Raw genomic sequence first — 11,436 nt, forward strand, 5'->3', positions numbered from 1 at the left:
TATATACATACTACAGTGTCCTTATCCATTCATCTGGTGATAGAAACAAGTTGATTTCTTAACTTGTCTATTATAAATAATACTGCAGTGAACATAGGAGCCTAGGTATCTCTTCAACATATTTATTTTATTTCCTTTTGGTACATATCCAGAAGCAGAATTATTGGGTCACATGGTGGTTCTTTTTATATTCCGTTAGAAACTTCCATAGTATTTTCCATATGGCTGTACTACATTCCCACCAACCGTGTGCACGAGCTTCCTTTTTCCCATACGTTCACTAACACTTGTTATCTCTTGTCATTTAAAAATATTTTTATGATTTTTAAAATAGTGCATTAGAGTTATATGTAATAGTGGGGTTCATTTGACATATTCATAAATGCATGTAACATAGTATTTTACATTTCAATCACCAGTAATTCCCCTTTCCCTCTGCTTACCCCATAATGGCCATCTTAACAGGTATGAGATAAAATCTCATTGTTGGTTTGATTTGCATTTCTTTTATAATTAGTGATATCAAGCACCTTTTCATATAGCTGTTGACCATTTTTATGTCTTAGGAAAACTGTCTATTAAGGTCCTTTGCCCATTATTATTATTATTGCTATCGAGTTGTGTGAGTTCCTTTATATTTTGGATGTTGACCATTTACAATTGATTACTTCTTATACTTTCCTTATCTCAATTATAATCTCCCATATAATGATGCACATAGTTCATCTTTTCCACAAGTTCATCTTTTTAACATATTGATGTTACTCAGATATTTGTTTTAACTTTGTAATCTGACAGATTCAACAACTAAATCATATTTATTTTAGGCCTATTAATTTCTTATTCCATTTATCCTGTTTTAAAATTTTTATTTGTTCTTTTTTAGTTATATATGACAGTAGAGTCAATTTTGACATATTTATAAAAACATGGAGTATATTTTATTCTGATTAGGTCCCAGTCTTGTGGTTGAATGTGATGTGGAGTTTCACTGGTTGTGTATTAATATATGTACATAGGAAAGTTATGTCTCATTCATTTGTCTTTCCTTTTCCCATGCCCCCTCTCTTCCCTACATTCCCCTTTGTCTAATCCAATGAACTTCTATTCCCCGCTCCTCCTCTTATTGTGAGTTAGCATCCACATATCAGAGAATACATTTAACCTTTAGATTTTGGGGACTGGCTTATTTCACTTAGTGTGATAGTCTCCAAATCCATCCATTTACTGACAAATGTCATAAAGTCATTTTTTGTATGGCTGAGTAATATTCCACTGTGTTTACATACTACATTTTCTTTATCCATTCATCTGTTGAAGGGCACCAAGTTTGGCTCCATAGCTTAGATATTGTGCTATGAACATTGAACTGGCTGCATCACTGTAGTATGCTGATTTAAAATCCTTTGGATATATGCTGAGGAGTGGGATAACTGGGTCAAATGGTGGTTCTTTTTTTTTTAACTTGGCTTTTAATTTTTTAGAGACTGCATTTTGATTCATTGTACACAAATGGGGTACATAACTTCATTTCTATGGTTGTACACAATGCAGATTCATACCATTCATGTAATCATACATGTACATAGGGCAATGATGTTTGTCTCATTCCACCATTTTTCATACCCCACTCCCTCTCATTTTCTTCTACATATTCCAAAGTTCCCCAATTATTCTCTTATTCCCTACCCCCAGCCCCATTATATATCATCCTCCACTTATCAGGGAAAACATTCAGCCTTTGTTTTTTTTTGGCTTGGCTTATTTCACTTACATGATATTCTCCAATTCCATCCATTTATTTGCAAATGCTATAATATTATTCTTCTTTATGGCTGAATAGTATTCCATTGTGTATATATACCAGAGTTTCTTTATCCATTCTTCTGTTGAAGGGCATCTAGGTTGGTTCTACAATCTAGCTATTGTGAACTGAGCTGCTATAAACATTGATGTGGCTGTGTTACTGTAGTTTGATGATTTTAGGTCCTTTGGGTATAAACCAAGGAGTGGGATAACTGGGTCAAAAGGTGGGTCCATTCCAAGTTTTCTTCTATTTCTAGTTTCTTTTTATATTTTTAGTTGTAGATGGACACAATACCTTTATTTTTTTTTAAATTTTTTAATGTGCAGCTGAGAATCAAACGCAGTGCCTCATACATGCTAGGCAAGTGCTCTACCACTGAGCTAGCCAGTCCCCCATTTCTAGTTTTTTGAGAAATCTCCATACTACTTTCTAGAGTGTTTGCATCAATTGGTTTATTTTTACTTCCTTATAATTTTTGGATAAATGTTGCACATTTTTTAGGACAGTAGAAACTAAGGAACATAATATGCATAACCAGTCATGTGCATATTTTTATTCCTCTGGACCTTTGCTGTGGGTGACTGGGTGGTTGAGTTGAGCAGAGTTTTATTGTTGAGTCTTCAAATTTTTCTAGTGCTATTTAAATACAGAATATTTAAATATAAAATATTTAAGGTACAAGTTGCTTTCCAGTAAGTTATTGGGTTTATTTTTTACATTTTTCTTAATGTCTGCTCCACCTTCAGCTGCAGATTTCTCTTTGCTTTCTCCAAGAAGAGCATCACTTGTTACTTAAAGTTGGCAAGGTTCTTGGTAGAGGACAGAGTGTGTTTTCTATTGTTCCAGCTCAGTCTGTTTTAGGCAGGTCCTGTGTCTCCCTTGATCTTACTGTATATCCTTCTTATCAATCCTGTTACTTCACCAGCAGTAGATTGTCTATTTTAGTGGGCCAAGGAAATGTCCCTGCCCTTCCCCTAGGTGCAGGGTTTTTTTTTTTTTTTTTTTTTTTTTTTTTGTTCCCTTCTTCCAGTTTCAATTAGTCTTCATCTATGCCAGAGAGTGACAGGGCTTATTGTAATTTCCCCAGTGATTTGGAACTTTTGTTCCATAGAGGCAACAGGGAAGAGGAATCACATAAAGCCTCACACCTGCTATTTTCTCTGGCCTGCACCACAAAGGAGGTTTTTGTATCCTCTCCCATGTCTCCATTCTTTCTCAAGAAAGATTTGAAAGCAGAATTTATGAGTGAGTGTGAATTCCCCTTGGGTGTATGACTTTCAAAGCTATGTCTGTCAATTTGGAAGAATAAGTCATATGTATCATAGCAGTTTTTGTTCTAATATATTTAAGTGAAGTTATTTAAATTACTATCTCGGTACTACTGCTTTAACTGCATTCCAATTTTTTATATACTTCATCTTGTTACCATTCACTTAAAACTACCTTTTTTGTTTATTCTTTGATACGTGTTTATTCAGAAGTATGCTAATAACTTTTAAATATTTTGGATTTTCTAGATATATTATTGTAATTGATATTTAACTTGGTTGCAGTCAGTGTATACTTTCAAAATAGTCATCATCTTAAATTTTACTTTGTAATTAATATACTTGTAGCAACTTTCTCATGCATACGATTTGTATGAAATAATATATACTCCCTTATTATCAAACTTACAGTGCATTTCTATTTAAAGAGTATTTTAATAATATAATTAAATATTTTTATCAATTGTGAACTGCATTTTATCAGATTATTTAGTTCATTTTTATTCATAAAATTGCTAAAGTACTTTAATTTAAATTATGCCATTTATTCCTATTTGCTTTCTAATTTTGTAATTACCTTTTGTTCTGTTGGTCCTTTTTTCCCTGCCTGCTTTTGGATAAATGCCTTGTTATTATTATTTCACTTTGTCTACTTTAAGAACTTTTTACATGCTCCTGTTTATTTTATTGGTTGTTCTGTGAATTTCAATGTGCATTTTTAAGTTATCATAGTTTAATAATTACTTCAAGAGCAATATCAGAAATGTAAATACCATAATTACATTTACACTTCTTTCTATTCTCTGCGTTTACTCTTTTATATTTTACTTCCACATATCCTGTGAAATTGATAGGATATTTTTTAATTTTTGCTTTACACAGTCAATATTTAATATATTGGGCAAATTTTTTAAAGTTGTTTATTTACCACTCATATGCACTTTGTATTCCTATTTATTCCACCCACAGAACTAGAATTTTATCTAACCTCATTTTTCTTCAACCTGAGAATTGTATTTCACCATTTCTTTAGACATTACTGTGTTCACGATGAATTATCTCAAGTTTTCTCTTTCTTAGAATGTTTTTCTTTGGTGTCATTGGTTGAAGATAGATGTGCTGGAAATAGATTCTAGGTTAACAGTTTATTTGCCCATGTACTTTAAAGATGTTTTTGCCCTTTGTAAATTTATGATTTTTAATAAAAAAAAAAGATGTTTTCGCAATGGTCTCTGAGCCTCATTAGTTTTCTTGAAAAGGCAACTGCCATTGGTATCCCTGTTCACCTGTCTGTAAAGTACCTACCTTCTCTGATTGCTTCTAAGACGTATCACCTACTAATAATTTTCTGTAGTTTCTCCTTTGAGAAAAAACATCCATGCCAGTATGGGTAGGAAAGGAAAGTTAAGATTTAATTTGGTAATATCCCAATGATAGTGGAAATCTGATACTAATGTGATAACGGGGTGTTTCAAGAATGATGCATCTTTCCTCTTGTATAAAGCCCACTCTCTAAGAGTAGGATACAGCAATTGCCTTGTTCTGTCTGCTCATTTGACTTTGTTCACCCTAACCTCTACATACAGGTACCCATGCCTACCCTCATTCTGGCTGCAGAAGAGTTTCTTTCTTGTGCTCTCTAATCAGGAAACTATATTGTAAAGACTAATTTCAAATATATGACATACATTACTATTACTTAGCTATTTCTATCAGAAAACCAACCACATATCACACTCAGAAACCGGTACTGAAAAAGTTGGTACAGTAATTTCAAAACCATTGTTGGAAGTATTGGTTTTGATGTGGTCACTTTTCCAATTTAAAATTTAGTTGTAGACAACTTCAGGCCCCTAGGAACCCCTTTTCCTACCTTAGTAGCATTAGTGTATGTCCTGTAATACCTTTACAAAGGCTCTAGTTAGCATCAAGTTCATGAATGCTGTTTAGCACTGCTATATCTACCCGCTTGTTGGTCACACAGGATAAAACAGCGCACTTCTGGGTGCATAAGGTCCATACTTGGGAATTCCAGAACTAAACTCTCATTTTGCCTTTCATCTTCCTGTATGAAAATTGTAGAGCACATGTTGACCTCTGATATAAAGGAAGCTAACAATACAGTGTTCTTAGTGAAAGGCATCTGAGGACAAAAAAATTACACAACAGCAGATTGATATTTTGATTCAAAGGGCCAGAGGCCCTGCCACATTCTAATTGACATACTCTCAAATTAGATGTCTTTGTTGAATTATATAACAACATTAATTCACCACTTCATCTTAAAATGAGTTCATTTCTGGTGAAAGATTCATGAAGGGATTAAATAGAAGTGACAACACAAAGCTCACAGTCCCAATTGCATAGCTCAAAACTAGGCCAGAGGGGGAACTATCCTGTGGTTAATACTATCAAAAGGTTCACTTAATAGATGAGATTTTTGGAAAAAAAATTTCTCTGCTTGGCTATATGTTCATATTTCTTCCTGCTTTCTTAGTGGATTGATAGGAATAGGTAAACAAGGATTAGGGGCCTCTGTTTTAAGAATATCAAGAGCCATCCTCTACCTATGACAGTCTGGGAAAAATAGGAAATGAAGAAATTCAAAAGGGTGTATGAACAATATTTTTACTATCTCTCTTGGACATTGTCTCCAAATGGCTCTTCCTAAATCATTGGAAAGACAGGGTGCTTTTCCCCACTTACAGAAAACATGACTGAAATTAAGAGCAGGGGAAGTATGTCCAGTTTCAAGTACATAGGAATGAAAGTTTCAGGCTTTTAGTAAATGCTTGAAAAGATTGTCATTGAATTACAGCTTTAATGTAAACCAGCTTTCAAATCAATGAGGGCTCCCTGACCTCACCCTGGTGAAGCTTATAAGGACCATTGAAAGATGTTCTCATGCATCTCTGCTAACAGAAAAAAAATTGTCTTGAAGGGTTGGCAACATTACCCTCTGCCACACTAAACTTGAGTGCATTTTAGTTAACAACAGAAAGGGAGTGAATAGGGAAGATATTTTGCTTCTTGCCACTCTTATTTGAAGTTACATGAGATTAAAGGAACTTCCAGTTTTCATCTGTTTGTGATCCTCATATCTTTTTATGACTAATAGAGTAGTATCGAAACTTATTACAGAGCTGAGGCTGAATTCATGTTCAGTTGCAGATTTGTAAAAGAGACATTGCTTGTACTGTTCACCATCTCAATTTAAAATGTTCTAGTGACAGTGTCAGTAGTAAATATTTTTGTTGGAAAAATGTCTTTGAAATAGATTTTTAGCAAGAGAGGATAAAAGTATTGTGTAAATGTGTAAATTCACAGTTACCATGCTTCTGGAAATTATCAGCCAATTTTTCCCTAGATGCATATTTATTAGACTTTCCATTTAGAGTGAAGCATAAGATTATAATCCCACCTTCTACACAGAACAGTTGGTTCTATGAACCTATCAAAATTAAAAATCATCACTAGAGCAAAAGTAAATAAAACAAAGTTGTAATAACAATGGAAAGTCAATTGAGTTTAAATTTTCAAATATATATGAAAGGGACTGGAAAAATTAATTTATTGCAAATGCTTTGGTTTCCTTTCAGAAAGATAAAGGTTGTTTGAGCTGGCTTGTTTTTTTTTTTTCTTCGTCTTTATATGTTGAAATGTTTAGTTTATTCACTAAATAATGGCAAAGCATTGAGCTGCTCTTCTGAAAAATAATATATAATTTCAAATTTATAACCAAGTTAAATATTTATATTACAAAAATAAATACAAAAGAAACTATATGTGCATTCTTATACAAGGTGATAAAAAAAACTTCCCCAACTATTATTCCAAAAGAATAACCAAAAAGGAAAAGAAATGAATAAATCACATTAAAATAAAAAATGTACCTATCCAAATAGCTGGCCTTTTTCTTAATTAAATATGAGTAGCTGCTATAAAAAGCTACTTGGACATTTTAAAATACCTTTCAAAATGGGAATTTATAAATTTAATACTTAATAAGGTTATTTGAAATTTTTGAAAATTCAGGTCTGTATTATCCCTCCCTGTACATTGCAAATACATATAAATTCTCTTAAGGGGTTTTTGCATGAATTGGGAAAAATAGTTTAACTCCAATTTAAATGAGAAGCAGGTAAAAAATGAACATCTCATAGGAACATTTTCTAAATTGAAAACTATAAGTCTCTTTGAATATATAAAACCCATATTCTAAATATTACTTGGCCTGATTCTTATTCTGTGCTATGAATCAAACTTTATCCAGGGAATACAAATGCAAATAGAAATGAGTACGATTTTGAAATGATTTAAAGATGAATGAAATCTGCAAAAGGTTAAAAATATGAATATATTTTTAGGTTCTAAAATGTTAAGGTCAAGTAGCAGTTTTTTGAGTTAAATTCAAATTTTATTCAGGGGGCCCTACCAAGCTGCAGTGCTTCTTTTGCTTCCCACATCCCAGTTACAATCAATCCATTGCTTTCTCTCCCGTGAAGCAATTCCTTCTGGTGTTTTCTTAGGACAGAACATCCTTTCAGTGCTTGAAGTATTTGTCAGAAAGCATTCCCAAATTAACCCCTGTATATCCTTGTTCTGGGCTGATTCAATTTACTTTTGTAGAGGAAGAATAAAGGACTAGTAAGAGGGAAAAAAAAGCAGAAGTGTATTAACATGCGTATTTCCTAAATACGTGGGAGACACCCAAGGAATAAGTAGTTCTCATGGAAGTGGCTTCAAAATCCAGTTCACATACCATCTTCAACAAAGAACAGTGAATTTTCGAAGTGACAGGACAAAGAAATAGGATTTTGAGTGTTTAGGGATGGCAAGTTTTGGAAATGCAAATAACTATCAGATAAAGTTATCTTCAGTTGTTAGCCTTTGCTCTTCCTGGTAGTGGACAGAGCAGGTATCTCCTGTCTTTCTAAATCTATATGTCACTTTTGTTCACTTTTGGGAGGAAATAGAACTTGGTAGCATCTGCTTCTTAATTACCTTCAGTTCAACAATCCTTCCTATTTGGGGAAGGTATATTCTGATCTCCCACATTCCAAATTTCTTCCCGTAGCAAAGGTTTTCTTGCCACCAATTGTGTACAAATATTTTATACCTCAATCATGAGGACTTAAGGATTAATCATATCTCTCCACTATAGCCAAATGCCACATCCTCCAAAAAGATTTCTATGTTCATGGTTTTGGAATTATGTTGTGAATTGTGTTTATTGCCATAGTTACTTTGCACCTTCAGCTAATGTATATTTGATTCTGCTGTGCTGTGTGGTTACTTTTTCACATGTGTAAAATATGTTTTTGGGTTTATATGCAAGTGGAATTAAGATAACTATAATACCATATTTTGTTGGTTTATTCTCTTATATCCTGAAAATTCCAATCCCAGATTTCAGCACATACTTTATCATCAAATATATATGTGGGATAGTTCACGGGTACTTGTAAACGAAACCTCTGCTACTATATCATAGTTAGCATGGGACAACTTCTCTGGATTTTCTCCCATTGATCACCATTACTGCTGACATGTTTGAGAGTGTTCTATGGTTTCTAGAGTGTTCAATATTCTTGTGTTCTTCTGTTAATTGCTTTTCAGCTTTTTGAAACCTTCTCTAAACTAGGATTCAGAAATCAATTTGCTGAATTAGGCTAGAGAATCAAAATTGAGACAAGCACTAGGCTATACTCCAGATATTGTCAGGCTTTCATAACCTTAACATCATTGTGTATATAGACTTCTGGCTTTCTCTCCCAACAAGACAAGAAATGAAGCCCTGCATATTTAAATTTAGGGAGTGAATATGGTGGATATGGATGCCAGGACTTCTGACACACAACTATATGATCCACTCAGTCTTTGAACTTGTAAAAGTGAGGATGCTATCTTTAGCATATCCATGTTCATCAGTAGCAGACACAGTACTTGGCACGTGAGATTTACTCAAATATCTAGATTGAATAAATGCATCCTCTCCAATGTAACCAAGTATAAAATTCTACTCAGATTCTTGCTATATTTCTTTAATTTTCTCATAAGTACAATTATCATACTACCAAAATGATGACTTTCAGTTAGGAAATTTCAATTTTAAGACAGGAAAATATTAATTTTGTTAAAAATATTGGAGATGCAGTCACCATACTACAATTTTGAAACCTGCATCATTCTCAATTTATATAGTTTCTCCAAACTACTTTCCCATAAAAACTCTGGAAAATTGATGTATATTTTCTTTATCTCCTCAATTCCTATGTACTCTACCACCCACTAAGTTTGGCTTTGACTTTAACTGCACACTTCAATTTTACTTGCTCTGTCCACCAAACTCATCTTAATTATTAAATGTGGTAAATAGACTTCATTTTTGCCTTAGTTTAAACCTTTACAGGAGTTTAGTAATCTAAAATACACCCTTTCTTTAAAATATTTACATCTTACATGATGCTACATTTTCCTGTTTCTCATTTCTCTAGTGTCTCTCTTAATAGCCTTTGCAGGCTTCCTCACTGTGCTTTAAGTATTGTTTCTTTTGTCCTAGAATCTTAACTCTTCTTCTTTTAAATAGTATCATGTTGTTATTTTATTTATTTATTTACTTACTTACTTACTTACTTACTTACTTACTTAGATAATATTGGGCATTGAACCCAGGAGTGCTGTACCACTGGGCTACATTTCTATCCCCTTTTTATTCTGAAACAGAGTCTCACTAAGTTGCCCAGGATGGTGTGGAATTTGTGATCCTCTTTGTTTAGCCTTCAGAGTCAATGGAATTACAGGTATGCACCACCATGCCCAGTGTCATATATTTTTTTTTTTTTTTTTTTTACCATATATATGTTGATAAGTACTAACTCTCCAACACAGTTCTTTCTTCTGTGTTTCTGCTTTGGCTATCAAAATACTACTGGAAATATTTCACATCCTACATATTTCTGGAAGTTCTATACATAGGCCATCCTTTCTCTTCCAACTAGTCTTGCACATGATGACTAAGATTCACTTACACAGGTACTTTTCCATCTCCTTTATTTTCTACCTGAACTATATGCCACCTCTTAGCTTTAATGATAGTACATTCCTAAGATTATGTATTATTTTAAGTATACAACATATACGATGTTCTACCTTGTTTTAGTCTCATAATAAACCTGGAGCACATTATATTTTGTATGAATTATACCAAGTTCTTAGACAAAGTATAACTTATTTATCTGAAAAAAAGTAAATCTGCTCCACAAACCTATCCTGGCTATGAGGAAATTCCGTCTCAGTTATTATTTCAGCCCCTTTTCTGATGACATGGGGTTTTAAATAATCACAGTTGGTTACTATGCTGGTAAACCAGGGGAAGAGGCCCTGTTCTCAGTTATGTTGATAATTTTGAAATGCTCATTATCTAAATTAATATGATCCATTTAACATTGGAATCACCACTATTTCTGTGCCAACCATGAGTAAGGGTATCTTCACTTTCCCTCCCAAGGCTAGGGGGCCTATTGCTATTCCTGACCATATGCTAACCCTCCCATTTCATTCATGTATACTTATGCCGCTTACACAGAGGTTCTATTATCTCTTAGAGCTAAATTGAAGTGAAATATCAGCCCCCGAACATTAGTATAATACCTAATCTGATTTCATCAATGTGTCTAAAAGAAATTACTATCTCCTATCAGATTAGGGCCTTACTCAAAAGTACTGGCTCCTTTCTTTGCTATTCTGAAAATATTCAGAGATTCCTTTCATTCAAAGGTGTTACTGGCATATGTGTAGAAATGTTAGTTCACTACTGTATAAAGCAGTTTGGGCCATATCTTCTGGCATTGGTGAATGTGATCCTCTATTCATCACTCATCCAGAAACCAATATATGGCTCACTCAACACTTCCACGCATACACTTAACTATTCACATTGCTACCCTGACTGATTTCTACTCAACTTTCAGACCTCAGTTTAAATATCTCCTTTTCCAATAATATTCTCCAGATCTAAAAAGAACATTTTTTCCTTCCTGTAAACTTCCCACAATTGCTCATATATATTCCATTATATTTTGTTGTGCCTTGAAATTGCCTTTTGGGTTGTCTGTCCCACTAGACTGTGAGTGCCTTAGGGAAGGACTGTTTTTATTTCCCTAATTATCTTCAGAACTACCAAGACATTTAGCATATTAGTCAAACATTTGACAAATTTTTTGGATGGCATGTTACTGAATCATTTTCATGTAAAGTCCACAATGAAGCCCTTCTCAGTGACTTTTGTTCAAACATGATCTTACAGTTACATAAATAGTAAAGATTTATCCTTTGTCCACCTATATACTTTCTCAATTT

Source organism: Sciurus vulgaris, assembly GCF_902686455.1.
Source record: "Sciurus vulgaris genome assembly, chromosome: X".
Taxonomy (NCBI): domain Eukaryota; kingdom Metazoa; phylum Chordata; class Mammalia; order Rodentia; family Sciuridae; genus Sciurus; species Sciurus vulgaris.